Source organism: Mauremys reevesii, linkage group 5 (assembly GCF_016161935.1).
Source record: "Mauremys reevesii isolate NIE-2019 linkage group 5, ASM1616193v1, whole genome shotgun sequence".
NCBI classification, from domain to species: domain Eukaryota; kingdom Metazoa; phylum Chordata; order Testudines; family Geoemydidae; genus Mauremys; species Mauremys reevesii.
Window position 1 is genome coordinate 110,059,324 of NC_052627.1, and position 26,186 is coordinate 110,085,509.

Consider the following 26,186-nt stretch of genomic DNA (forward strand, 5'->3'; position numbering starts at 1 on the left):
GAAAAGTCCCAGTCTTATTAATCAATCCCCATATGGAAGCTGTTCCATACTCCTAATCATTTTTGTTGCCCTTTTCTGTACCTTTTCCAATTCCAATATATCTTTTGTGAGATGTGGTGACCATGCAGTATTCAAGATGTGGGCATACTATGGATTTATATAGTGGCAATATGATATTTTCTGTCTTATTATCGATTCATTTCCTAAAGATTCCCAACATTCTGTTCGCTTTTTTGACTGCCACTGCATATTGAGTGGATGTTTTTAGAGAACTATCCACAATGACTCCAAGATCTCTTTATTGAGTGTGTAGCAGGGTGGACCCTGCTCCTGCTGTGAGGGGTTTAAAAGTGGCCTGGCAGGGCTTGAGAGCAGTGGCTCTAAAAGCTGGGCTGATTAGGGAAGTGGCTGCAGCTGGGGCCACGCCCCAAACTGAACAGGGCCTTATAAGAAGGCCAGGGAAGCCAGAAGCCCAGACAGTCTTCCTCTGCCTGAAGAGGAAGAAGGGCCTGGCTGCAGGGGCTATAGGCAGGGCTGGGGAAAGGCTGAGGAGCTGGGGAGCTCCAGCCTAGAAAGCCCCAGGCTGCAGCCTAGCGAAGGGCCAACAGGTACTAGGGGTTGCAGAGGGCAGCCCAGGGGTAGGCCAAGGCAGCAGGTCCAAACCCCTTTGCCTGTGATGAATAGGCTGATACTGCAGTCTGCCCCAGAGTGTGGGGCTAGACAATGAATGACAGTAGCCAATACTGAGGCAAGGTGGGGACAGAGGGTGAGGGTTCCCTGAGGAGGGGGGAGACCCTGAAAGGGAGAGACCCAGGGGCAGCACCCCATGTAAAAGGGCACTGGGTCCAGGGAGGGACATGGGGGCCAGAGGCCAGTGGATCACCAGCCTGCAGAGGGTGCTCCAGCGCTGGAATAGAGCTAATTCCTGGAGTCACCAGCAGGAGGTGCCGCAGGGTTGAGTCAACCCTCTACAGAGTGGTAACAGCTGATTTAAACTCCATCATTTTATATGTATAGCTGGGATTATGTTTTCCATTGTGCATTACTTTGCATTTATCACCATTGAATTTCATCCGCCATTTTGTTGCCCAGTCACTTAGAAAGAGTTTAACACCTTTAAAATCACTCAAGCTAGTTCTGGTCAATAAAAGGCTGCTCAAACCCTTGCCCACACAAAACAACAAGAAGTTGCTCCGCTCTGTCAACATTAAATGCTAACATGTTTTAAACAGCACCAGGGTTGACTGTGACCAGCTAACACATTTTTAAACTCTCTACGCTAGGAGCTATCATATTAGACAGCTCTTAATTAAAACACAATAACTAATGAGGTACAAAAAACCATTGTTTTCCTCCAGTCTGAAAAAGGCCTAAATGGGCCAGTGTCAGGAGCTGTATAATAGACATAAGAAGCTGTTAATGTTGTAGAGAGTCATTGGCCTTTAGATAAAACATACCTAAGGCCTGGTCTACACAGAGTTTTTGTACTGGTATAATTATATTGGGTAGAGATGTGATTTTTTTTTAACAGTTATATTGGTACAACTTCTTGTGTAGACACAGATATCTCATTATAAAGATCCCTTATTCCACAATGGCTTAGTCCCCTTCATGGACAAGAATAAGGGCTGGTCTACACAGAAAAGTTACATTTGCATTGCTACGTCTCTCAGGCCTGGGCAGTAGGTATCAAAGGCCAGAGCAGGCTAAGCCTCACCTGACCCAGGCCATGGCCCTGCACATGTTCTGCCGGGAGGCCCTGCCCTCCCTCCCTCCCCCTCTACCCTGAAGCTGGTGGGGGGCTCAGCTCCAGCCAGCGGCTTGGAGCTCGGACCTGCCAGTGGCCAGGGGCAGTACTCAGGCTGGCCCGGGGGGAGGGAGGATTGGGCCAGTGGCTCGGCTTGGTGCTAGGGCCAGCCCAGTGTTGGGGAGGCCAGCCAGCGTGGCTGTGGTGGGCAGGCTGAGGCTCCTCTGGCCACGGGGAGTGGGTGTGCCTCAGGACTCTTCTGGTCATGTGGGAAGGGGGGGAGAGGGCTTGGGCCTTTAGCATGTGTGGGGGGGCAGGGCCTTGGGCAGAAGAGGCAGGGCCGGTGGGCTTGCCTACCTGAAGTGGGGGGCACCCACCTCTCAGGCTTTCCAGGGTGTGAAAAATCCACCCCCACCCCGAGAAACATAGTTAAGCCAACCTAACCCCTGGTGTAGACAGCACTAGGTTGACAAAAGTCTGTCCTAGCTACCACCTCTAAGCAGGAATGGCGCCAGGGTTTCTGGCGCCCTAAGCAGAATTCGGGGGGCGGCATTTTGTGCACTCCCCACAGGGCGTGCGGGAGCTTCAGGTTCCACTCCCATCGCGCTGCTAAAGAAGGACCCTCCGCCGAAACGCCGCAGGCGACAGCGGCAGTCATTGAGCTGCTCAATTGCCTGCCCCTGTTTTCCGCGGCACGTCGGCAGAAGGTCCTTCTTTGGCGGCGCAACGGGAGTGGAACCGGAAGCTCCTGTGAGCCCCGTGGGGAGCGCACAAAATGCCTCCCCCGGAATCGTGGCGCCCTAGGTGACTGCCTAGGGTCGCCTAATGGAAGCGCCGGCCCTGCCTCTAAGGGAGAGAGAGTATCTACAGCAACAGTACCCCTCCCGTTGCTGCAGAAGGTGTCTACATTGAAGTGTTATAACTGTGCCACTATAGCATTTCAAGTGTAGATGTAGCCTAAGCTATACCAGACAAGCTCCTTTATACTGGTATAACTACATCCATACTGGAGAGTTTGTATCACTTTAACTGTACCAATATAGTCAAAGCAATACAACTTTTATGTGTAGGCAAGTCCTAAGAAACTAAAGAGATAGCTTATTCATAGTCTATGAATGAGGCATATGTAAGTACACATTTTTTTTCTGCTTTAACAAGTATTTCCACATATGAGAGAGAGTGTTGGATACTCTCTCAAAAGCTGAGAGAATCAGGAGATCCAAGTTCTATTCCTGACTCCAAAACTAACTTGCTTTATGACCTTGCTTAACCTCGCAATTGCTTTGTGCCTCAGTTTCCCTACCTATAAAATAGAGACCGAGGAATATTATGAGCCTTAATTCAATATTACATTTGTAAAGTGCTCTTAAAGTATCCTGCACCTTTGTACTCCAGCCTGTATCTCCAATTATGGATCAAGCTGCATTTCCCTGTCTCTTTCCCTCTGCCAATGATGCCCCTTTAATTTAGTCGTATTTTTTCACTCCTGTCTCCTCACCTGTTACCACACTGCCTCCTACACATGGAATCCCCTCCCCTTCACTGTCCATCAAGCCAGCCCACTCACCCTGTTCCGGTCCTTCCAAAAATCTCACTCTTTCTGGATGTGCAAGAAGCGAGCCAACAGTTATTAAAAATAATCTCCAAACTATTCCTGGGTCCTGGCTTTGCTGTGCTTGTCTCCTAGATGGTAAACTCGTCAGGGCAGGGATGGACTTCATTTTATGTTTTGTACTGTGTCAAGCACATAGCTGGCATTCAACAAATAAACCATAAAAGGAATCATTATAGATGTGTAAAGTATTAATGATTTTATATTATTATTTAGTAGTAGTTTTTGGTAGCACCCACAATGTCCTAGGCACTAACTTTTGAGTTTTATAAACATTTGCTAGTTATACTCTCTCTTGACCACTAGATGGCATCACCTATGCCGCTGTGTGCATCACTTTGCTCCTGAAAATGTATGTACTATTGGGGATTATACAGTTTAAAGCGTACTTCTAACATTGCTTTTGTTCAGATGCATGAGGAGAATAGGCACCTCTCAAAACAGTAAAGAGAACCTCTCAAATGTCAAAATGCATCAATAGTATGCATTCCTACCAGTCAGAGATGAGCCTGAAATGCCAAGTTGGGATTCAGAATCAAATGTTCCCAAAGACTGATGGCATTCTGATCCTGCTTTCAATTTGATCTATTGAGGCAATAGAGAGACAGGCTCTATTAGTCAGACTACAGGACTAGGCGCTAAGAAATCATGAATTCAAATCCTGACTTTGACAATGATTCACTCCGTGGTTTTGAACAAATCATTTAGTTGGCCTCAGCTTCTTCAATTGTATATTTGAGATAATACTTCTCTCCTTCACAGAGGTGCTAGAAGAGTTAATAGCTGTAAAGCACCCTGCGGAGATGAAAAACACTATAAAAATACTAGACAGTACTGACAGACACAGGCTGTAAGCTCTTTGGGTTAGGACTGTCTTTGTTCTGTATTTGTACAGCAGTTAGCACATGGGGGCCATAACCCAGGCCTAGGGCCCCAGATGCTACCACAATACAGATCATTATTGCTATGATGATGTTTTATTTGTACTAAGATTGCAGATTATCCCTACAGTTAAAACTTGTTGGGTGACATTTTAAATAAATATAGTTCTGGATTTACACTTTGATTTTGCATATACGGTGGATCCATATGGATAAATTTTGAAATTGTGAGGTTCTTTTTAGAGTGAAGATGAATGAAAAGGCCTGATGGTCTGAAGACATTTCAGAGGGAAACTGAAATTCAAGTTGCTCGTAGGGTGAGGGGGAAAATGGAATAACTTCGGTCTCAGATGGCGCCACTAATGTTAGATTTTATCTTAGCTTCACTTTTCAAAAACTATATTTATCCAGTACTCTCCAAACTGTTCCCCACACAAAACAATCACATTATTGTGCACTGGTGTTAAAGGTACATCCTGGCTGTGGGAAGCAGAGATTGGTTTGAGGTGACAAACTCACATCTGGAGTCAAACTTCCCCAAAGTTTGGGCTGTTCACACCTGAGGTTTTGGGGCATACACTCCCATATCTTGTTTGAAATTATGAGCCTGATCCAGAGAGGTGCGGAGCACTCACACAACTCTGTTTGATTTTTGAGGAGAGTTGAATGTTCTTAGGATTAGGATGTATGAATTTGCAGTTGAAACTTGGGGTCTGAGTCCCTCTTGGTACTGTCAGATAACAAACCAGGACTTCCCTTCACATTCTTGGGGAAAAAATGAAAAGGCAAAGGATCCTTTGTAGTTAACCAATGACATGGAAAGTTTCCGAACAGCAATTTACATGAGTGTTGTGTTCATGGGCTTACATACTTCTCCTGCCATTATCATCATAACTGGGTGTAGTAAATAAGAATACTGTAAGGAATGCCAACATATTTTATAGTGGATACCTGGAAGTTGCCATCATCATTTCAGATTCCTTTATTAAAGAGAAGATTTATAGGCTCAGATAATGTAAGTTTGGAAAAAAATGAATTTGGCATGACACTCCAGAAACAGAAGCATTGTAACAATGAACAATGGTATTGAGACATACTTTATACTCCTGATTTCACTGTTAGTGAAAGGAGATTGAATGTGTGGATTTTTCCTTAATTATGAAGAGTTTTTATAGCACAGATGGCATATTTGGTTTAAATGAAACTGACTTTTATCAGCTGTGCTTTTACCATCCATTGAAATCACACAATCAAAATCCAAAAACCACAGATAAAAACAATCACCACTGGTCATTTTTAAAGAAAATGGAGAAATATTTTTTTAATAACTAAAGAAACTCAAATGCCATAATCTGAATGCCAAAACGATTTCCAGCTATCCACAAAAATATCAGTCTTGTTTTTCCAGTAATAAATTTAGTTTTTCCCTTGTCCCCATTGCACATTTCAGTGATGATATTGGAAACTTTTCAATTTCCATTTAAGATTTTAAAAAGCAAATAAGGAATTATTGGCAGCCTCTGGAAAGCAAGCAACTAAGAAGATATTCTGGTGGAGAAAATGGCTTGGTTGAATGTTGGGTTAAGAGATGCAGCTGAATCCATGAGTATATCTCCCACCAAATACATACACACTGACAACAAAGCCCTCCACATCACTGCACTGCTTTGTAAACATCTAAGCATCACATTTTAAAAAAAGTTAATTATAAAACAACTTTTAAAAGTTTAAAATTGTTCAATTGTTTCCTCCTCCCCAGGTGCATGAGTTGCTGATGCTACCTCTCCATGGCAAATTGCCCAGTTAAGTAAGTGTAGGTTCTGCTTCAAGATTCTCATTCCCATATACACATCACCACCATCACCCTCCCTTTCCCTCCCACCTATTGTTATTTGGAGCAAGCACTACCAATCCTAAAGTACTACCCAAGTCGAGACTCCAGCATTAATGTCTCTCCACTACTTACTTATCTTAGATAATTATATGGTCCCATTACTATAACATCTGTATTTAACCCTCACAATACCTCTAGGAAGCAGAGAAGTATTATTAATCCCATTTTATGGCTTGGCCTAGGTCACACAGAAAGTCTGAGACAGAACAGGGAATTGAACCTGGTCTCCCAACTCCTAAGATAAATGCCTAACCGCTGGACCATACTATCACAAGAAAATAGCTGCTAGGGCTTTCCCTGTTCTTGCAAAGCAGACATGCTTCCATGTGCATGTCTGAGACTGTGTAACCATATAGACTTCTGGAAGCCTGTGCAGTGGAGCCCTTCTGGAAGCAAGGATAGTGGAGAAGAGCTGCTAAAAAGTCCTAGAGGACAGAGTACACTAGGGATAAAGGTGAGATATTTCACCCAAGTAATGTGCGATTAGGGTTTGAGGGGATGGTCTGAGATTAGTTAATTTCTTAAAGGACAGTTAGTCCCTGTAGTATGACAGACCATTGTGTAATGTTGTGTACTACTATAATAAGATAGTGTTGTCTTGTGACAAGACTACAGTCCTGTGAGCAGGGCCGTTTCTAGGGGGGTACAGGGCCAGGGACATAGGCACCAAGTTTCTAATCTGCCTGGGGGTGCTCCCCCCCCATCCCTGCCCTGGCCCCACCCCCACTCCACCCCTTCCCCCAAGGCCCCACACCTTCCCACCCTGCCTCTTCCCTCCCCAGTTCTGCCACCGCCCCCAAGCACGCTACACCTTCACTCCTCTCCCTTCTCCCCCAGTGCCTCCTGATGCTGCAAAACATCTGATCCGCGGTAGGCGCTGAGAGGGAGGGGGATGCACTGAGAGGGAGGGGCCTGCCAGTGAGCAGGAGGTGCTGGGGGAAAGGGGGAGGTTCTGGTAGGGAGGTTCATCTCCTCACCCTGCTCGCCTGCCCGCCTCCTGCCTCACCTCACTGCCCGCCTCCTCAAAATTAGCAAGCGACCCCTCACAGCATGGGGCAGTCACCCCGATTTGCCATACCCAAGGGATGGCTCTGCCTGTGAGACAAGGCTCTTAGGTTCACTTCTTGGATTCTATCATTAAATTGTTTTGTGACTCTGTGACAGTAACTAGAGGCTCCTTGCCTCAGTTTGCCAAACGAGTATGATCCTTTGTACCCTCCCAGGGATTTTTGTGAGGTATAATTAACTGTAATTAACCATTGTAAAGTGGTTTGAGATCCTGTGATGACAGATGCTATAGACATACAAAGTAATATAATAAACATAATAACAGTCATTATTAACTATTAATAAATGTGATAAATTCTTTCAGTGCCAGTATTTTGCATAGCAAATGGAACAGAAGGTAGGTATTACTCATTTAAACAAGCAGAACTAAATCCCACATTTGTAATATTAAATGTCATAACACAAGAACTGAGTGAAGATTGTAGTTTCCATTGAAGGAATTTATACTATATATTTTCATCATGCTGGGATGTGAAATTGGAGAATTTAAAAAAAATGTGTTTCTTTGGGTACATGTGGCAATCAGCTAAAGGGCATACGGATGCTCTTTGTTTTTACCACACAGGTTATTAGTATCCTTTCTGAAGTGTAGGATATATACAAATGGAACCAGAGATATAATTCTTGCAGAGATCTGGCAAGAGGATATGTTAGAAAGCTAATATACTATTCATGGGCAACCACATGGAAATTAATGTGCAACACTGAACAGCTTTGCATTGCAGGGTGCAGCTCCTATGGACTGTAAGATCTGTAAGGAACATTGTTAGGGACACAGGACTGGAAGGAATCTCCTGGGTCACCATGTCCAGTCTTCTACTTTTGTGGGCAACTCCATCAGATAATCCCCTTCAGAAATGGCATTATTTCTCCTCCAGTGTTCTCCTCCTGCTCTCCCCTACTAGATAAGAAAATATGGGAAATGCTTGGAAAAGCCATCTTCACCTCCCTGTGACGTTCACTGGTCAAAGGATGAATATCGAATTCCCACTGCTCATGAGTCCCATAGGTCTCAATCCAGCAAACATTTATGCAAGTGTGCAGCTATACTCATCCCAATGAAGTCAATGGAAATACTTGTGTGAATAAAGTTATGCATGTGCAGAAGCATTTATAGGACTGGGGCTCAGATAAGACAGATGTGCAAGCTATGGTCATATAAAGTCTAATCCAAAGTGCACTGAAGTCAATGAGTGTCCTTCTACTGACTTCAGTAGACTTTGGATCATGGTTATTGTTCTTTCTGAAAAAGAAACAAAGAATCCTGTGGCACCTTATAGACTAACAGACGTTTTGCAGCATGAGCTTTCGTGGGTGAATACCCACTTCTTCGGATGCAAGTGGGTTCTTTCTGAGTCATCTGATCAACACATCAACGCAGGGCCTTTTTCCACATGATCATTTGTTACCTAAACAGTTGTTATATACCTGATTTTTAAGTAAAACTACTTCTAATAACATTTAACTCTCCCCCATCCGCACATTTGCTGTAACTCTACTATTTTGAATATTATTACCAAGTTGCCAATATAAAAATACATTATTACCAACAGACCAGAGTTTTGTGTATATCAGTTTTGTAAGGAAGACAGAATAGCTCACTTTTGGCTCTAAACTGACAGTGAATTCTTTGCTCTACAAGACATAACTATAGACATGGTCTCTGCCCAGAGGAATAGCATGGAAGAAGACACAAATATGAGAGTGAGAAGAAAATGAAAGGAACAGTGGGACGAAATGGGGAGAGGTAGGAGGTGATGTTGTCTTCAACTCTAAGACTCTGCACAAGAATCTGAAAAAGATTTCAGTGACAGAAGATTTGTGTTGCTTGAAACTATTATTGTTCAAAAATACAAAAGGCCAACTCCTGCCCTGGGACAGAGCTGTTTGTCTCCTTGAGGAATCCTGTTCATGGAGGTGAGATTTCTCCAAGAGGCCTGGGACACGGGAATGAACAACATACAGCTTTTTGCTTGTGCTTTACTCCTGCAGGGAGTGTATATGCTAGCTGGGCTGGGGACCTAGGCACTCTCCTAACATACATACTTTACCCTTTTGTGGATTTGCTGTGCAGGCTGGTGCATTTCCTGGCTGCACTTCCCAGCACACACCTGTGCACTGTGGGTCCAAGTCACTGTTGCGTTCCCCTTGTGTAGTCATTTATACCTGAGTGTGCCATGCGAGGCTAGTAGCATTTTGCACTCCCTTTGCACGGGTGTAAGTGACAACACAGAGTGCAAGGCAGTGATGAATCAGGCTTCATGGAGGTGTCTTGCCTGACTGTTTGCAGGGGATGAAGAGGCTCCCTCACCTTTTTACTTACACACCCACCCTGTAAGACAGGCCAAAGAAGGCAGGAAATCTGTGCAATTAAGGACCTGACCTGGCATGATTTTCTTTTATTGTTAAATCAAAGGGCAAAACATAAAAACCATTGGCAATCTTCTCCTGCTCACAGCCCTGCCGATGGTTTATTTTACTTGAGGTATTAAAGCGATTCCAAAAGGGTTAATACTTTCATTCCTAGTGTACTGGCAATACATGATATCCATTGCCAAATGCATTGAGCTTGCTGTCATTTGTCTTATGCCCCAGTAAACAAAACAGCCATTTCCTCCCGCTGGCCTTGTCAGTGCAGTTCCTTTGGGTGCTTCTTGAATTATTGCTCCACCAGCGTCCAGCCATCCTGCTCATTTATCAGCAATGTTGTTTTCTCACTCCTCCTTTCTGTTCACTGCTTTCTACCAGTCAAACCCTTTTTTATCAATCTGTGACTTGGGAATTGTATTAGCAGGTGGCCTGGAAGTAACAGTCATCTCTGTTGGATGACTTAGATTCAAACACTTGATCATTTATGCATGTCTTCTGGATGGATTGTCTGTTCTTACTCCAAGAACCCTTCACAAACAACAGCCAACAGCTAAGAGTCCAGCACTGATTTCAAAGCAATGCAAGATCCTGGTAATGCTAACACTACATCTTCAGTAATCATCAGCATCTAGATGGATCAGGCTAATTGGTTTTAAAGTAAATCCAGTCTGAAGCAAAAGATACCTCACTGACAGCTGCAGCAAATGCTTGAACATGTCAGCAAATCGAAGAAACCTATCTAATCTCATAAAGGAAAGTTCTGTTTCACTCCTCTCTCCAGGTGCAGAAGACAGTGTAATTCCACAGCAAAAGCTAGGGGACAGGATGTGGAGAGTCCACACTGAGCATTGAGGAGCACAGCTGATTGGGAGCCAGACAGTGAATCCACTGCTGCAGAGAACCACTGGCCATTGCCTCCCATGTCGCAGGAGCTGTTGCAATCTCCAGTATCCAGCAATGGCTGTGCAACCTGAGATGAAAAATGCCTTCTCTCCAATGCCTGCAATTCAAAATTTCTTTGTGCACACCTCCATCATTTGAAATGTGCATTTGGGGAAGCATTTTCCCTGTGTGGCCTAACAAGACAAAAACCTAGTTTCAACAATTTGCAGCAGGGCTGAATAGTTAATAAAACACTTGAACTAGGTAATACATAAGAATAGTAATACTGCAGGTAACCACCTACTCATGCAGTTGTTGGAAGAACCCAGATAAAACCTGAAAATTAGTAGAATCAGGGTTTATTTGTTTGCTGTAATGTGCTTTATGGTGATTGTGGTTTAAATTTGGAATCTCTCAAGGGCTCGACTCCCAAGTATCTCACCAAACCTTAGGCACCCTACACTATATTCCCTCTTAGGTTTGCAGATCCATAGAGACTTTTTTCAGAGGTCTAGCAAGATGAAGTGTTTGTACTTTTGCTCCTGTGTCTCTGATGCTTCTTCCTGACATTAGAAGAGTCCCAGGGCTGGCCTCTTTTAAGCAAGGTTTTAAAGTGTTATTTTTTTCAGAGGTCCCTTGGCACATCACACAGCTGGCTTTATGTTTTATCTGTGTAAGATTTTTCATTATTCATTTATTTGGTACTTTCTGATGTGGTTTGGCAACCCAGCCTCTCTGGAGAAACTCCAGGTACCACATGGATTTCCTCCATTATTTATACAGCTCCATCCTTCATCTAGCCCTGTCCGCCTAAAAACTCCAATTTTCTTCTCTAGATAGCCCTGCACCTCCAACTCCCACAGGCTCTTCTGTATCTTTTATCTAAATAGACAAGACAGTCAAAGGGTGGGAGAAAGGCAACATTGTTCCCCTACTGTTATTCACGGGGAACTGAGGCACAGAAAGATTAAGTGACTTTGCCTAAGGTCAGAGAGGAAATCTGTGGCAGAAATAGGAATTGACCCCCGTCTTCTTGAGTCCGAGCTCATTGCCATAAACAAGGCCATTCTTCCTCTCTAGCATCTAGTATAGCATTTAGTTTGTGAACTCTTCACATTATTTTAATGTCTGAGAAGGACAGAACAATTGAAAATATCATTCACAGCCTCTTATTAGCTGAGCTCCATTCTTCACTGCTGTACTTACTTATTTATAAATATTTCTCGTCTGAGCACACTGCTTAGTAGCATAGCATAAATCTTAGCCACCAACACAGCTCCCTGTTGGACACTCCAAATTTACTCACTGTGGTTGTGGCATTGCTATTAACCACTAAACTGGTGTAGCCCAACATCCAGGGTTCTTCAGCAGCAGGGGGAACTACAAGTTGTTGACTACAAACTACTACATGGTATGAGAGCTCCCTGGTTCCTGCCAGGAAGCCCCCTCTGCCCTTCCAACAGAAAGTCTCAGCACTGACTGAAGCTGGGAGCATCAAGCAAGCAAGCAGCGAGGAGGCTGCTGGACTCCTATTCTGAATAATCCTATTCTGTGTTTCCTTATGGAATACAACTTTGTTCCTGGTGATTTGTCTCAGTGGGTCTGGTCTGGGATGAATACACATTAACACACAATGCAGAGCACACTGAGGAGCCTCAGGCTTGGTTTCCCAAAGTTGTGCAAAAAACCACAAGGTTGGGTTTGCCAACTTTCTGACCAAAAAAAATGAACACCTTTGCCCCGCCCCTTCTCTGAGGCCCTGCTCACTCTCCCCCACCCTCGCTCACTTGTTCATTTTCACTGGGCTGGGTAGGGTCCCCTTTTGACTGGTATTCGGATGAAAATGTTAAAATGTTGAAAAATCGTGAGTCAGGCTCACCAAAAATTGTAAGATTGGCTTTAAAATTATAAGATCATGTAAAACTAATAGATCTGGTGTTCTTTTCGCTTTCTTCTGTTTGAGCCTTTAGGGTGCACCGGGCTCACATTTTGAAGCTTTCTCCACAGCCTGGAGGGCTAGAAACTTACTTTTTCTTTAAGAATGAAGGCTGAAATCATCACATATCCACTTGATTCCAGGAGCTTGGACTTTAAGGAAAAGAATAATTATCATAAGTCCCATGACAAAATCATGGGAGTTGGCAACACTGCTATCTTGAACAACCTCATAGTGGAATGGTGAACGGGATGGGGGGTTACACTTGGAAAAAGTCAGTGACAAAAAACAGCTGGAATAATCATAGTGAAAAACAAACAAGGGAATATACTCCAACACTCCAGCCTGATTGTGCTGCTCAGTGCATGTACTATGAATCCCTGTGACAATTTACAAGATGAATCCTTATAAATGGAAAAAATCAGCTATGCTATGAAGCCCAAATCAAAATAACTACTCAACATTGGAAACACAGCTAATGGAATTAAGAGCTAAGAACATAAGACTATATGAAGAACATACTGGGTCAGACCAAAGGTCCATCCAGCCCAGTATCCTGTCACTGACAGTGACCAATGCCAGGTGTCCCAGAGGGAGTGAACCTAACAGGTAATGATCAACTGGGGAGGGATAGCTCAGTGGTTTGAACACTGGCCTGCTAAACCCAGGGTTGTGAGCTCAATCCTTGAGTGGGCCATTTAGGAAACAGAGATAAAAATTTGTCTGGGGATTGGTCCTGCTTTAAGCAGGGGGTTGGACTAGATGACCTTCTGAGGTCCCTTCTAACCCTGATATTCTAAGTGATCTCTCTCCTGCCATCTATCTCCACCCTCTGACAAACAGAGGCTAAAAACACCATTCCTTACCCATCCTGGCTAATAGCCATTAATGGACTTAACCTCTATGAATTTATCTAGTTCTCTTTTAAACCCTGTTATAGTCCTAGCCTTCACAACCTCCTCAGGCAAGGAGTTCCACAAGTTGACTGTGCGCTGTGTGAAGAACTTCCTTTTATTTGTTTTAATCCTGCTGCCCATTAATTTCATTTGGTGGCCCCTAGTTCTTATATTATGGGAACAAATAAATAACTTTTCCTTATTCACTTTCTCCACACCACTCACGATTTTATATACCTCTGTCATATCCCCCCTTAGTCTCCTCTTTTCCAAGCTGAAAAGTCCTAGCCTCTTTAATCTCTCCTCATATGGGACTGACCTGTTCCAAACCCCTAATCATTTTAGTTGCCCTTCTCTGAACCTTTTCTAATGCCAGTGTATCTTTTTTGAGATGGTACTTTTATTCCTGTTAGTGTTCAGTTTGGGAGAACTGCTGTGCTGTGAGGTTACACTAGTACATTATACCTTGTATCTGCTTATGCATGATTGTGGTAGGAACATGCGTCTGGCTTTTTGCTTATTTTTGAATGGTCGCAGCCTGCTTATTTTGCATTTAAATTCTTCTTCCCGCTTGTATTATTTCTTCAGTTGGAAACAAAGTCTACTGTCCCTCACTACATACTAGCACTTGTTTTCAAAGTGTTCTTTTCTTTTCTTCAGTTATAGTTAAATATTATAATTAGGTGTAGAAAAAATAGGGACAAAAGTGACTATTTGAGACAACGCAAATTCTCAATGAGTGAACTGATTGTTTCTTGCTCAATCTCCCTCCCTCTTCCCCCATTCTCGCCCCCCGCCAGCATCCTAACAACACATGGCTGCTTTCCATGGTTTGTTTCAGTTTGGAAACTGAAGATGGAGCCATTAGATGCATCTGGTGTCCCTGTGGAGGTGATAGAAAACACTGGCAGCAATGTAGACAAGATGGTAGAAGCCATATGAAGCAAAAACTAGCCAAGCATGAAGTCTGCATTACCACGTGAACTTCAAGAGCCGTGCTGAACACCAACGCAAAAGATACTGATTCTCAAAACTACAGGGAAATGATGCACTGCTATAATATGTAATACAGAGACACTCTAGGAAAAAGACACTAATAATCTAGAAAATACTCCAGCACCCCAAGAAGGAAATACCTAAAACCTAGCCACAACAGAGGATAGCAGGCTTATCTGAAGGTGAAACTCTGTAAGGAGTTTTTAGCGTGATGTAATTGTTTAATTAACAAGCAAAGTTAATTAAAAGTTGGAAGAGTTCATGTGGCTAAATCCTACACTGAAAAGCTCCTTCTGAAGGCTGAGATACTAGATGGTCATTTTGCCCCTCCCATGGGAAAACCCACAGGAAGTGAAGTGCCACACAGTGAGCAGATTCATGGAACTCTTTGTAGACCTGGTGGGACTTAATTGTCTTTCACACCAAGCTTGCAAACAAAATGGGCATTTAGATTTATTAGAAGTTCAAAGTAATCCAAAATGAAACTGCAGAATTTGTCTAAGAGCCCTCAGTTGACTTGAGAGCACTAATAGGAGGCATCAGACTAGAGTGAGTGCAGAACAAATCTTGTCATAGCAGTATGGAGAAGTCAACAGGACTGTCTGTCACTCTGCCTACCACAGGGATCCCACTAACCACACCTCTCCCCAGCTGCTGTGATGCTATGTTGGGCCTCCACACTCCATCTGACAGCTTCTTCATGAGCCAAGATCCTCCAAAGACCATTAGATTCTGGGGGAGAATGTTTTGTATGATGACAACATTCACCATAGCAGAGAACGCTGGATGAATTTTGGGGGCATAATCTTCCCCAGAGGCAAACCCTCTGAATCCACTCCCTAAGAAAACAAAAGCAGATCCAAGATGCCCACCTGAAGTGCCATGCAAGTTACCCAGCTCTGCCTAGTTACCAAGCCCCCTGTCTCACTTCAAACAGGGCCCCGAAAATCAAGTGATAGTGCTGACTCCCACTGAGGTTATTGGTAGTTCCAATGATGCTCAGAGCATGCTATACCTAGAGGAAGAATGATCCAATGGTTAGGGTGCTAGCTGGGGATTCAGAAGACCCAGATTCAAATCCCTATTCCCTCCAGGGAGTTTTTTGGCATAACAATTAGTCTTGCCTCAGTTCCCATCTGCAAACTCTGGGATGTTATAAGAATAGATACAATAAAGATTATGAGGTGCTCAAATACTACAGAAATGGGAGGGGGGTCATACGCATACCTAAAATAGATACCTGTGCAATAAGGCAGTTGGGGGGGAGGGATAGCTCAGTGATTTGAGCATTGGCCTGCTAAACCCAGGGTTGTGAGTTCAATCCTTGAGGGGGCCACTTAGGGATCTGGGGCAAAAATTGGTCCTGCCTAGTGAAGGCAGGGAGCTGGACTCAATGACCTTTCAAGGTCCCTTCCAGTTCTAGGAGATTGGTATATCTCCTATTATTATTATTAGGGCTCTACACAGTGATCAGAATTTTGACCTAATCTGTTAGAATGCCAACTGATGTGAAAGAAGCTTGGCACGCCCCCAAAAATAGGTTAAGAGGATTTATTTAAAAGATCCTTTCTGTAAACAATGTTGCTGTCAGGTAGCAGAGTGCCACCTGGAATTTTTAGTGCATTACCATGTTCACAGCCTTTAAACAGTCACAATTTAAAAGAGAAAAGCATCCCAAAAGTCTCATATTTCAGCCAACTCTCTCCCACTTGGTATATAAATTCCTAACCCTTTGTGTCATCTAGTAATAATAGTCATTGTGGGCCATCAGGACGAAACCTACTTAGATCTGTTTTTATTTATATTTTTTTCCCTACAGTATCAGACACAAAATAGAACTTAATGCTTCCAAAAAACCCCAAAACCCCACAGGAATTGCCACACTGGGAAAAGCCAACAGTTGGTCTAGGCCAGTACCCTGTCTGAGACAATGGCCAGTCCCAGCTGTTCAAGAGAAAGATGCAAAAATCCCTGCAGGAAGCAATTATCAGCAAGAGACAGTATCAGCTTTCTATTGTATGAAGTCCTGATGGCATTGTAATTGAAAAATTCCAAACCATTAATCAGAATGAGGTTCTTATGCTCCAGCAGGTCAATACTAGTGCCTTCCATGCATATTAAATCCATGTTGGTAACAATTCTTGTTATTTTTTATTTAAAAATATACTGTACATGTGCAATAATCTGTTCCTAAAATTAACTAATTCAGTTTTAAACAATATTCTCACATCACAGGCTGTCTGCAGAGTTCCAAAAATACCCCAACAACCCTGTTTAAGTCTGAAAGTGGGGGAAGAGTGGGAAGGAGAAAGGACTTCAGTAGGGCCAGGATCTCACCCGTATATTTCCAATTTATGTTCCAAAATCTATTTCTAGGCTAAGATCTTACATTCTCAGATTACTCACCGAGCAGATTTCATAGATACCACAGCTCTTGAAAATAAGGTTTTAGAATAAAAATGCAAACATGTCTTAGGTATTGCCACAGGCAATGCATTATTTTGTCAAAGAAATTTTGCAGTGATGAAATTTCAGCCTTTTTACTACATATACATCAGAGTCAAAATTCAGTCTGCAGTTATACTGCTGAAACTCCACTCACTCCTCACTTTGCTTGCTTGCATTGACTAAGCTTGCACCAGACTCGTGCATCTGAAAACAGAATTTGGCACTCAGTTTCTAAATTGAAAATGTTACACACATTGAGTAATGGGGCAAAAATAGCCCACAACAAAACCTCTTAGATGACATGTGGTTTATGAGTTTGTGGGCTAGGAAATGACATCATGCACCCAGACATAGATGCTCTTCATTCACTGGATCAATTCTGTATGGTGAGTCCCTATACATTCCTGCTTATAAAAAAAATACACAGCAGAATATTTGAAGATGTTAATAAAAATCCAAAGCTATAACCATCTGCTTATCATAGACATCTGCTGCATCAAAGTAATAGACTATGAAAGTTTCAGAAAGTTTTTTCTGCTCAGAAGATGTATTTGCTGCCAAGAAACTAATAAAACACATGAACACACACAAATTCTGAAAATACAACCTATGTTCTGAGAGGAGTAACGTTTTTCTGACTAGGGATGAGTTGGCCACGAAACTGAGCAAGAAAGGAAAATAAAAGAATCTCATGTTCAAGTTGAACCTGAATGTTTTCTCACACTCAGAACATTTGTGAACATTTTCCGCTACTCCCTGAATGACTGAGACTTCTGTCTTCCCTGTGAATCTTCTGGCATCCCCACCTCTATCCAATAACTCCTTCTTATCCCTATAACCATCTAATATGCTACTGTTCCCACCCTGCTAGCTTTCTCACACTGAGCCGCATCCTGTTCCCACTGAAGTCAAAGAGAGTTTTACCTTCAACTTCAACTCTCCTCAGCTTTACCTTCAACCTCAGCTCTCCAGTAGACCCATCTATACATTTGGAGCCCTTATTCAAACCTCAGTGAAGTCAGAGTGTCTTTCCATTGACTTCAGTATTCTTTGGATCAGGCAATTGTACTTCATCCCCATAACTTCCCTGTCTCTAAAAGCAAAGAAAAGTCATAGGGGGAGAGAGAGAGAGAGGAAACTAAGGTTTGTGGAAGGACTGGGAATGGCAACAAGCTCTTTGAAGCAAGGGCAATCTCTTTGCATCTGCAGAGCACTTTGTACAATGGGTCACTGTGGTAACATAAATGATAAATAATGATAACCAGTATCACCAGGTGGGAAGATGCCAGATTTCCAGGGCCTTGTGCCTTTCAGAGTGTTGCAGGAATAGAGGGAGAGGCCTCTCTGAAGATACTGATAGATGGGCACTGGGAGGGAAGGAGAGATGAAAGTCGGAAGGACAGGGTGCTTTAGCAAAGCTGCGGGGAGTTGGGAGTCTGTTTGAGTGAGAGGAGACATCCTGAAGTTTTCGACAGGTTTCTGATGAACCACTGAACTTTTGACTTCACATGAAATTAAATCTGCCCTGCTTAATAAAGACATTTAGTTTTGGGAACCTTTGGACACAACTATGGTTCATCAGTCACACTTTGTACTATCTGCAGGTATGAAATCAGTACAAGAACAGGCCAGACCCTGCATATTGGCATATTGAAGTAAGTGGAATTTTGCCCCGAGTTAAGAATATGGAGGAACTGTGGGATCTGCCTCAATGTTAATAAAATATGTGACTGCACTATGCTGAATCTGGAAGCTGGAAGAGCAACAAAAAACATACCCCTCAAATGACTCCACAACAATGACTACTTCAGAACTTAAATACGAACAAGAAAAATGAGACGAGCTTTTATCAACCATCCAAAAGTGTCTGATATGCCTTTTCATATTCTTTTTGCTGGTCAGTGCCCACCCAAACCTAATGGCTATAACATGTAAATCACACCAACAGCCCTTGTTCAATGTAGTTCATACAATGCTACTGGACTCTGACATTTCTGTGAACACTTGCTTTCTACCAATCACTCTTATTTACACAGGTTTTAAATGTTGCTGTCAGCTTCACATTTTCCTTGAAAACATGGTACAGAATCAAAGAAATGGAATCATTCTCCATTCAGATCACAAATGGAGAACAGAGCTCTCAGTGGACTTAAAAGAAAAGAGAGACTGATCAGCGTACAGTCTCTGCTCCTATCATAGTTCACATGCAATTCATTCTTAGAATAGGCAAGTTATTTATCATGCACACGGGCATGCATTATTCAGTGCAACACTGCCAGATAAAAACAGACATAACATAACCAAACCCATTTGAAATTTGGGTTGCTTGAGCATCTTTATGAGGCAAGAGAATAAAGAAAGTTTGCTTCAGAGAAATGAAGCCCTTTACTTACATGCCTTGCAAGAGCTTCCAGCAGCTGGAGTCTCTGAATTATAGTGAATGCAGATGTTGTGCTGTAAACCCCCTAACTTTGGCATTGAAGACTATACAGAACTCTCTGGTGCTTCACACTGATAAATAATTTCCTGATTCCCCTTTAAAAATATTCTCACATACGTTTTTTTTTCCAGGTTTTTTTATCAGTGGTGCACACTGACAACAGAATGCAAAGCAGACAGTCTATCGGTTGTTACTGAGGAAAGAATTCCCTGCTGGCTGAATCAAAAAAAGAATCCTTGACCTTGGCAACTAGAATAAATCGACTATATCTGTTGGCCTTCTCCTCAGTGCATATTTGAGCAGTAACATAAGAATGAACAATTTTAGCATAGGAACTGTGGTATGACATTTTAAACATTGGTAAGTTATATGAACGCTACTTCCTGCAGAGACACACTGGGGTAACTGCATTGTGCATGTTTTCAGCTTTTATTGTGTTCACAAATGCAACAACCTTCTCTCTTTGATTTCACAAATACCCAAGCCCTAGGGTTTTCAGATTCTGCGCCTTCTGTTTATTCTCATTAATATTCTTAAACAGGTTACTTTTGCTTTTCTGTTATAAACCTTGATTTTCTAAGAGTTTCAATATCTTAGCCAGTAAATGCATCCCAGACTAAAACGTGGCATTCATGATATCATACATAGCCTGGGAGCAAGCAGCCTTTTACAGATTTCTCCTTCCTCCAAAAATGACGTTTTTTTCCATTTTCTCTCTTTTTGTTTGTTTGCCATTTCAAAAATAGCTATAAACAACAAGACAAGCATTTGGAGCAAGTGCCAGTGGAGCAATGGTTAGACTGTATCAAGCAAAAGCCAATAACCCAGATCAAGGGAAGATATGCAAAAAATAATGGGCAAATGGTATTAAAACGTTCCAGGTCAGTTCCTCATTTTAAATATTAGTCTTTCAGTTGCCTGTTCAGTGAGATTTGCCTTCCAGTATACAATATAATATAAATAAAGGAGTAAGGAAAACATCATTTCTGTAATAGTAATTGTTTTTATAAGCAAGAATGTATTCTGACCCTCCCTTTATATCTTTACTGTCTACTAATTCCTTTGGTGCTGAACAACACACCCGTTTTAGCCTCAATCCTACAAACCCTAACTCATGTTAATAATTCTTAAAGGTGAAACATGCCATTGAAGTTGTTCTTGTAGCCACTGATTTTCTTTATTTTCATTCACTGTGTTTGGTATGTTTGATTCTTAAAGTGACCCCTCTGGTGATAGTTTATCCAAGAGCAAGATGAGGTCACATCAGAATCTTTCTTCATCCTTGACATTAGAGGCATGATCCCCTTTGATGTGAGAAGAGAAGTCTCTTTATGTTAGCATTCTGATATCTTGTTTCACATAGCTACCACTCTGGTAGGGCACATAAGTAGCAATGAAGCTTATAGGATAAATGTATTTGGTTGCAAACTACCTGGTACATTTTTGATATACACACCAAAAAAAAAATCACAAGAAGAACATTAAACTACAAAATTATTATACATAACATTTATTCATCTTTTCAGGGTTTGGGAAAAATCAATCCAAATGACAATTCTCATCTAAAAGTAGAAGGCAGAACTCCTGCATTCACTGTACTGTAGAACTGATCAAAAAAGGAAAAACAGTTTGACAAAGATTTTAAAAAATGTTAACAAAACTTTTTCCAATGTTGAAATGTTTGTTTTTTGGTGTTTTCCACCTTTTCATGTTACCAGTGAATATAACAGATTTAATGATACCCCAGGGTCTTTCCGACCACTTCTTTTCCCTTTTGATGCTCTGTAACTTTTCCAGAGTTGAGGAAGTTTTGATAAACTACAGAATTGCAAAAGAAAATAAATGAAAAAAGAAAGAACAGCTGGTCCTCATTTATTCTACTGTATTCAGTGGCAAAAAAGAGAAAGGGGAAAAGCAAAAACAAAACTCCAAATTTCAAAACATCAACATTTCAAAATTTCTGGGTTTAATGAAAAAACAGAATTTTTTAAAGAAACTGAAAGCTTTTATGGACATTTCCAGTTTCAGAAAAAGATCATGTTTTGTTGAGAAAAAAATTAAAATGAAAAATTACAAGGAGCTCAATCGTCCAGTACCTGACATGACTTTAATGTTGTCAAAGGGTCTCCACAACTTTCTAAACATTTTAAATTTGGATTGTCGTGGTCTTCTTTGAAGTTCAGTCATGGTCTCTTTTTTATTTGTAAACTTTATTGAAGACATTAAAACACAGGCACAACTTCAAAGCCTGGTTTATTTGTAATTGAAATTCCTTTTCCAGTTGTAGCTGGCTATTGAACAATGATATATTGAGTTGAATGAGAGAAGAGTTCTCACTCCCCAATGTAGTTTCCATTTATATCCACTTCCTCTCTTAAACTGTGTAAATTTTGAGTTTTAAGAGTCTCCTCATTTCAACCCTTCCTCTTTCATCACTTTCCAGTGCTTCTCTCTTTCTCTTCTTATCTGCCTACTCGTTTTAAAAAGCAAAATGCAATAAGTCACTGAATGTATGTGTTGAAATACAAGTATATTTAAAACTGTTGGCTTTTTAGGCTAATCAATACTTCTTAAGCTAGGAGGTTACTTTAAAACTGGCATGGATACAAATAACTATCTCAACACAGGAAAATCATCTCAGATGGTCCTGGGTTCAAGTCGCCCAGTAAGAAGTGGGCTTATACCCAGCAGTGGCACCACAGTGCTGCACTAGAGGGATGAGACAGACAAACAAACCACTGTCCTTTTCACCCTTTTCCATTGACTACTGAGGTAGAAATTGAAGGGCCATGTTTTCAAATGGTGTAAATCAGCCTAATTCCTTTGAGATAAATAGAGTCACACCAGCTAAGAATCTGACCCAAAGGTCCTCTGGCACTTTTAAAGAAGAATAGGTGACAAACGTAATACTCCTGATACCCTTATTGCCTCACAGAGCAAGTCTTTGTATTGCCAAACCTGCGACACTTCCCAAGTCCTGGGGTAATTCCATTACTGATCAATTCATCATCCATGCCTTCATTAACTCTCACAGGGACTATTGCAAATCCTCTCTCAGTGTGCTCCCACCCCGCATCTCCATTCTCGACACTCCAGTTATATTGCCTATCCTGCTGTCTTCCTTCTTAGACATACAACGAAGTACACCACCATCATCCCTAGCCTCAAATTACTCCGCTGGTTGCCATTCATTTCAGGATCCAGTTCAAAGGTTCCTACCTTGTTTTTCACTTTTCATGGGCTAGCCCTACACTACCTAATGGATCTTGTTTCAGATCTCCCCTTCACTCCCCTAGCTCTGCTCTCACTCCTCTCAGCCCCTTCACCTAGTCTTGCCACTGCTAGTGCAAGAGCCTTCTCTTCTGCAGCTCCTGACATCTAGAACAGTCTTCCTGAGTCACTCTGCCTAGACTCTTCCTCTTTATTAAGGTCTGGTCTACACTAGAAAGTGAGGTTGATCCAGATATGTCATTCAGGAGTGTGAAAGATCCACACTCCTGAACATTGCAGTTAAGATGACCTAAACCCTGGAGTAGATAGCACTAGGCTGACAGAAGAATTCTTCCGTTGACCTATCTACCACCGCTCAGGGCAGAGAACCTCTCCCGTCAGCCTAGGTAGTGTTGAAACTTAAGTGCTACACAATCCCTCAGTCATCAGCAAACATATCTTTTCTACCTTGTTCATGCATTTTAATTTAACTGTGCTATTATTTTTCATTCAGCTTCATAGCTGTATTTTTATTTACTTTTAGTATGTAGAGTGTTTGAGATGTAGTTTGCATGAACAATGTTAAACAAAACAGGACTGCTTACGAATTCAGGTTTCAAGAACTGGCCCTAATGTTGTAGTACGCTAGCTTTTACATCCAGTGAAGTTTGTGTGCTAGTACTGAGTGCCAATTGCTTGTTTAAACAGTCGCTGCACTAGCACTTATCCAATACCTTGTAAAGCACTTTGAGAGTCTCAGAATAAAGCACTATTGAAAACCAAATCCGATTCTGTTCTATAATTACATTTTCAGTACAAATATCTGGAGCACACAACCAGTTTCAGAGCCAGCGAGCCCAAGTGTGCTTCTATTGTTAATCCAAGGATTCTGCTTTAAGTAAAGAGAAATGATTCAGTGTGCAGTGCACCTTGAGCACATATGCACATGCTGTTAGTTTGTTCCCAGTAATCAAGTCCGCATCATCCATAACCCAGCTGTGTAAGCTGGAAAAAGCATTCTGCAGGCTTTGTTTTGTACTATCATTGTACGTGATTGTCTCACTGCAGGAGCAGTATGCTGTGTTGTTGTAGCCATGTCGGTCCCAGGCTATTAGAGAGACATGGTGGGTGAGGTAATATCTTTTATTGGACCAACTTCTGTTGGTGAGAGAGACAAGCTTTCGGGCTTACACAGAGCTGTTCTTCAGGTCTGGGTAGGAGCAGTAGACAGTAGTCTGCATGTTATTGCTAGATTTAAAGTGACAACTGTTTTACCAAGTATTATATGTGCATTCACAGATGTGTCAGGATTGCAGGCGGGTTCTTACAGCTACAGTATTTTTGGTTGTCCTCTGGTAACACTGTGATGACTCTAGAGACCATTGGCCAAATACTCAGAAGTGAAGCAAAGTCTGAATGAAAGGAAGAAAAATGCACTGAAGTACAGCAGGGCTGGGGGAAGGCATCCTCAACCTCACAGTTACTGCAGGGCCCAGAATGTGCAGAGTTGTCACATAGGCATTTTCCATAGCTTAGAGCCTTAGGGTCCCCCATACAGGTTATGACTTGGCTTTTCAGCTGAGTGAAATTGTGCCACTTCTACTGGAATCTGGTCTTACATAGGCTCAAAATCTTGCTCAGGATTTGGCTGTCTCTTAGTATCTGATATTTATAGAGGAAAACAAAACAACACCTTTTATTAAATGGATTTTTGAAACAGGGAGCTGGAATAGGAGCTTGCTCCATCCACTCCATGCATCAACCTGGTATTGCAGTGCTTCCAGGAAAGGTGCACCTCCCATTTGGGAGAATAGTCTGGTTAAAAGAAAGTGAAAAAAAATTGTTGTGTTACTTTCTTGTTTGTAATGTTAATATATTTCTTCTTATTGTGGGTTAGTGATTTGTATTTTGTTCTTAGTGGAGTCGCTGGGGTGGGGTGGGGGCTGCTTTTCTTAATTTTACTTTACTGTTGTTTATAGCCCATTTAAGTGACTCTTTTCTTAGTCTATTCTATGTAGGTGCTCCCACTGCTCTCATTAGTGTACCTTCCAAAAGTGTGTGGTTTGGATCAGTCTTTCATCTGTGTCATCTTGAGAAAATGTCACTGTTTTAGCTTAGGGAATAGTCTCTGTAAATGTTTCCCCCAGATTAAGAATAGTTTATAGGAGCAGAAGAGGAGGAAGGTTTGAAATACTTTCCTCATGGACTGTATTTTCTAAATGGACAACCAACCCTAAATTCTCAATTACTGAAGGACAATCTTCACTCATTGCTATATTTCCACATCCAACTCGCTGTATAACTTTTAATGAGTGATGTACCCAATTACTTTGGATGCTAATATCTAAACTGTATTCTTAAATTTATTCACCTAAATTTGGGTTATTGCTGATTATGCACTATATGTATCTTATGACTTTAAAAACAAACTTTGTATTTGTGGATAATCTAAGCATATATATCCAGATGTACAGACACACTTTTCTTAACCTGTGTACTATATAATTTTTTAACATTAGCTTTAATAAAAAAAATTAAATCTGATATTTATAGAGGAAAACAAAACAAAACTTTTCATTACTCTCTCTCATTCATGTTGACCACTTGAGTAAACAAAGTATAAAAGGTGCTCAAATGATAATCAGCAGTGCCTTTTCTAGAAGCTCTATTTCTGAGCCCTGGTCTACACTATAAACTTATGTTGATATAACTTCATTGCTCAGCAGTCTGGATTTTCCACAGCCCTGAGCACATAGTTATACCAACCTCACTGCTGGTGTAGACAGTGCTATGTCGACGGGAAGGTTTTTCTCATCAACATAGCTACCGCCTCTTAGGGTATGTCTACACTACAGGATTATTCCGATTTTACAGAAACTGGTTTTTTAAAACAGATTGTATAAAGTTGAGTGCACGCGGCCACACTAAGCACATTAATTCGGCGGTGTGTGTCCATGTACCGAGGCTAGCGTCGATTTCTGGAGCGTTGCACTGTGGGTAGTTATCCTGTAGCTATCCCATAGTTCCTGCAGTCTCCCCCGCCCATTGGAATTCTGGGTTGAGATCCCAATGCATGATGGGGCAAAAACAGTGTCGCGGGTGATTCTGGGTAAATGTCGTCACTCAATCCTTCCTCCATGAAAGCAACGGCAGACAATCATTTCGCACCCTTTTTCCCCTGGATTGCCTTGGCAGACGCCATAGCATGGCAATCATGGAGCCTGTTTTGCCTTTTGTCACTGTCACCGTATGTACTGGATGCTGCTGACAGAGGCGGTACTGCAGTGCTACACAGCAGCATTCATTTGCCTTTGCAAGGTAGCAGAGATGGTTACCATCCCTATTGCACCATCTGCCATTGTAAATTGGCGATGAGATGATGGTTATCAGTCATTTTGCACCGTTTGCAATTGGAAATTGGCGATGACGGTTATCAATCCTTTTGTACCGTCTGCTGCTGCCATGGGTGCTCCTGGCTGGCCTCGCTGAGGTGGGCCGGGGGCACATGGACAAAAATGGGAATGACTCCCCGGGTCATTCCCTTCTTTATGTTTTGTCTAAAAATAGAGTCAGTCCTGCCTAGAATATGGGGCAAGTGTACTAGAGAACCAGAGAGCACAGCCGCTTCGTGTCAGAGCCCCAGAGATCCCACAGAAATGATGAGCTGCATGCCGTTCTAGGGGGTGCCCCTGCAACAACCCCACCCGTTGCTTCCCTCCTCCCCAACCCTCCTCGGCTACCATGGCAGTGTCCCCCCATTTGTGTGATGAAGTAATAAAGAATGCAGGAATAAGAAAAACTGACTT

The 26,186-nt window shown here is 42.1% G+C and overlaps 1 protein-coding gene and 1 pseudogene across 2 annotated transcripts in view; one reads left to right on the forward strand and one right to left on the reverse strand.

The window, feature by feature from the left end:
• The window catches only part of C1QTNF7 (C1q and TNF related 7), a 103,100-nt gene that overhangs the window by 27,441 nt on the left and 49,473 nt on the right, over positions 1–26,186 (reverse strand). Inside the window, exon 1 of one of the 2 annotated variants that reach the window (XM_039542722.1) lies at positions 19,124–19,231. The exons of the other annotated variant lie outside the window; for it this stretch is intronic. The gene's annotated coding sequence lies outside the window, so the exon portion shown is untranslated. Of the gene's footprint in view, positions 1–19,123; positions 19,232–26,186 lie in introns of those variants that run through there. 2 annotated transcript variants of the gene reach the window in all.
• Positions 23,942–24,180, forward strand: LOC120407226 (annotated as a pseudogene).